Raw genomic sequence first — 4,261 nt, 5'->3', positions numbered from 1 at the left:
CCGAAGGATATCTTGTTCTGTGCCACCTCGCTCTTGCCCAGCGTTTTTCTGTTAATAATGCTTGTATGTGACGAGGTAAGTTGTTTTCTCTAAAGCTTTTTATGTTCCTTGTTGAAGTATGATAGTAGTTCCTATCGATCTAGAAAGTATTTCGATAGCAGAGTCGATCTGTTCATTGGTTTTTAGTGGAATTTTTAAGTCAATTACGTTTTCTAGATCAGTCCGAAAATTCATCCAGTTTACCTGTCCTGTAACCATTGAAGGGGGAAAGGGTCTAGGAATAGGATTTGAATGGATGTGAAGTAGAACCGGGCTATGATCTGAAGAGAGATCTAAAGATTGAATTGTGGATCGTGAGGTGTGTATTTGGGAAATAACAAATATATCAAGGATATCGGGACTTTTTTAAGGGATGTAAGCCAATAAGGAGGATTTTTAGGAGAGAGGATGAAATAACTATTGGATGTTGTGACTCAGGAAAGAGTCCTACCACGAGTATTGGACGTTCTGCATCCCCACCGTTGATCTTTGGCGTTGTAATCTCCTGAAATATTTTCCTGAAGTATTCCGTAAATTGTACTCTAGACAGGGGTACCTTTATGACAGTCTGCAAAACGACCCCAATAGAGTAAGCAGCCTTAACCTATGGTTACAACCTTTGGGGTATCTTTATGACAGTCAGTAGAAGGATCCCAATAGAGAAAGTAACCTCAATCTATGATACTAAGTTTGGAATACATCCAATTAAAAAATATCAAAACTTTTTTTTTTAATATTCCACTATTAAAGCAAATAGCATTTTTAATTTTATAACTTTAATTCTATTTTTTAATTTTTGTATCATAAATAGTTTATTCATTTTGGTTAACAATAATAAACATTCTCCATTGTCTCCTTGAAAATGGCCTGAGGGCCGAAACGTTGGAAAATTTCTGAAAATAAATTTTGAGAGTATATTTGAATAATAAAGTAATAAACATTTTGATGTATCTAGCAACTGTATTGGGTTGGCCCTGATGAATTTTACATTTTGATTTGAAATTAAATTTACTTATCTATTTTACTGTTCAACATTTTCTTCTTTTACTACTAATATATTTAATTAACATTTCAGAATAGTTTCTCCCAACAGAGTAAAAATTTGTTGATATAAAAAATATCGTGCCAAATATATGTCATCATTAAAAAAAATATATGCAAAGTTTCAATAATACTGTAAAATGTCACCTCTATAAGTTTATTGATTATGAGCGAAAATGACTCGAATAACAAATTTCGAGTGGGCTTGATGAAAATATCATGGAACCAGATGATACAACTTATTAATCAGAGACAATAGCAATAGTTCTAGCGTGTATTTAAGTAATTATAGGCTGATTTTCTAATTAATGGGTACCTGGAACACTAGTTCCTAAAGCGACGAAGGTGATTGCAGTCACGGCGTCTTCTAGGCCAACTGTGCATCCAAAATGTGAAGCTATATCACCGATTACTGCAGTTAGGAGACCAATGCAGGCGATGGAGAATGTAAAACACAGGTAGCCATTACAAAAGTCTAACACATACGCACACACACATCACAAATTACAGTTAGTACTACATAAATAATAATATTTACAATGGGAATTCAAACTGGTCAAAAAATTATTGTTTTCTCATATATGAAGAATGTTCCGTAAATGCTGAGAAATGTTTAAAGAGTTAAGAGGAAACCTCAAGAGTAACAATAAATTCCATTTCGAATCCACCATCATCAGATTATATACAAAAAAGAGAAAATTGTTATTTTGTGTTTTTCAAGCATCATTTTGCTGAATTGGAAACAATTACTCAAAACCTATTCAAGGTAATTAAGTTGCCATTGAATCCTTGTAAAGTAGATGAACTCCCCGTTAAGAAATATGGTTTGGTCTAGTATTTAAAAGGTTTTCTTTCTTTTTTTTTAAATACCACTTTTTAAAATTGTTTTTTACATTGTTTTGTATTATATCACGTTGTCTAAAAATTTACAAAAAAATTGGAGATATACAACGACTTTCTAGAGTCCTTTAAAAAGGGACTTTTTCAAGACTGAAAATCCTTGTTCAGTAATTTAGAAAAACCCCGCCGAAGATTCATGTAATAGCTGATTGCATACATAAATTGAGTAGCATACGCGGAGTACCACAATGTGTCTTCATGTTTTAAAAAAAAGTTTTTAAACTTTATTTAGCTAAATATTACATTATATAATTTAAGGAAGAAATATTAGGTCTCAAAAGTAATAAAACAATCATATGAACTAGGGCCCTATTCCTCACGGCAGAAAAGTAAGGAATTCAAGAGGTGTCCTAAATTGCAGGATAGTAAGCTATGCCATTTTTTGTTGCAGATAATTTTAAAAATCTTCAAGCGTTATTCAGCGGCTTCAAATTAAACCATTTGGAAAAAGATAAATTAAATTTTTCCTCGAAGAAACTTTTATCTAATTCACTATATTCTAATTCGGAATGACCAAACTTTAATTGATTTTTAGTTATTATTTCCTGTTAAATAAAATGTGCTTAAAAAACTTAAGTTCCCCCTTTTCTTCAAATGATTGAACTATACATACATAGTACAAGGGAACTTTTTTGTTGTCTTTAAAGTCAACTATCAACTCTTTAAATATTGCTCATCACTTATTGGACACTTTTTATTATTATAAAATAAAATAGTTATTATATTAATATCAATAGGTCATTTTTATGTAATATCTAAATATTAAGTATTTTCTAGATGATTGATGTTTTTTTAAAACAAATTTAAACGAAAATAGCCAATCAATAGATAATAATTATTATTAATTAAGTCACTAGATCACTTATAATTATAGTAAAAAATATAACTCTGTTTAATCCATTGTATTAAAAAATCAATTGTAGAAATCGATTAGATACTTTCGTTACAGATATAACTTATTATTTTAATCATAATGATCCTCATTTGTTTTTTCTTGTAGAATCAATCCTTTAACTATCAATATTTTACACAAATAATTAGTAACACTCCTGGTGCCTCTTAATCTTTAAAAAAAATGCGTCCTGGAGCCTTAGCTTTCTAAGGCTAGTTTTTTTAAATCGTTTACCACATCAGCCGAATAAATTTGTGTGGAAAAATTTATAACAAAATATGATCAGTCTATCTCAATTTTTTTCCCTTAAAGCTTGCACACAATTAATTCTCTTAGATTACAGTAGGAACCTTGGAATATAAATTTATTCCTAATATAAAATTCCCTAAGCCTTGGGAATATAAAATTAAATAGCATGATAAGACAGTGAATGGGGCAAAAATAGCCTCATTTATTCCTTGGAGGTAAATAATTGATTTTTCATTTTAGTTACACTAATTACCACAACTGAAAATTGTGATTTCTTTATTGGGTTAGTTTTCACTTTTATTCACAGAGAATTGGCTATGAAAAACGATTTTATTGTGTTGATTTTTTTTTTTTTTTAAGTAAAATCGTTTTAAGAATAAAGCTATATTATTGACGGGTTTAATTTGAAATTTTCGTATATCTATTGTTTTCTGTTGTAAATAAAAATAGGCTTTTGTCACAATTAGTTCTTACTTATGGTATTAAGGATAATTTCGTTGAAGTAAACATCGATTTTACTTCATATACAATAATTACATGATACCAGTGATAAACAAGTTTACCATTGTTGTTCGTTTGATTTTCATTTAATATTTTAGTTGATTGGGATTTTTATTTAATATGTTACATTATTCAAAGTAGATAAATTAAGCAATCATCAAATCACATATTTTTTAAAATTATGTTACCTAATAAAAATTTCATACCAAGATTTTTATTTTGATACATTCCTTTTAGCCAATTTTCGGTCATTTGAAACATGAAGGTCAACTTTATTATCTTAGTGGCATAGCTTTTTTTTTTTTTTGTTTTTTTCTTCTAAATATCCTCAAAGACTATCCTTATAAACAAAAAAAAATTTGTCTTTGTATAGTAATATTTATATTATATGTTATTATTTTTGTACTATTATACGGTTGTTCAGAATTTAAAAAAATAATAATCTTTAGTGGTTTATTTTTCGAAGGATATGTAATTTTCTGCTTTTTTCGTTTCGGGAAATTAATTCACCTTCTTACTCCAATTTCTTTAATTGATCAATTTGACATGAGTAAATCAACATTAACGAGGTTTCGGGTGGTCCATCACTCTTACGGTCAGACACGAGCTCCGACCACCGGGTCATAGCCTTCAGTGTGG

At 29.5% G+C, this 4,261-nt stretch overlaps 1 long non-coding RNA gene across 1 annotated transcript in view; it reads right to left on the bottom strand.

The window, feature by feature from the left end:
• Nucleotides 1-1,393: 1,393 nt before the first annotated feature.
• LOC106688010 (uncharacterized) overlaps nucleotides 1,394-4,261 on the bottom strand; it is an 8,021-nt gene continuing 5,153 nt past the window's right edge. The window contains exon 3 of the long non-coding RNA XR_001344260.2: nucleotides 1,394-1,555. This is a non-coding gene — a long non-coding RNA (uncharacterized lncRNA). The remainder of the gene's footprint in view (nucleotides 1,556-4,261) is intronic.

This window comes from Halyomorpha halys, unplaced genomic scaffold, assembly GCF_000696795.3.
Source record: "Halyomorpha halys isolate HHAL.00 unplaced genomic scaffold, Hhal_1.1 Scaffold1039.1, whole genome shotgun sequence".
Classification (NCBI taxonomy): domain Eukaryota; kingdom Metazoa; phylum Arthropoda; class Insecta; order Hemiptera; family Pentatomidae; genus Halyomorpha; species Halyomorpha halys.
The sequence above is the reverse complement of the archived record's forward strand: the minus strand, read 5'-3'. Positions and strand labels throughout refer to the sequence as shown.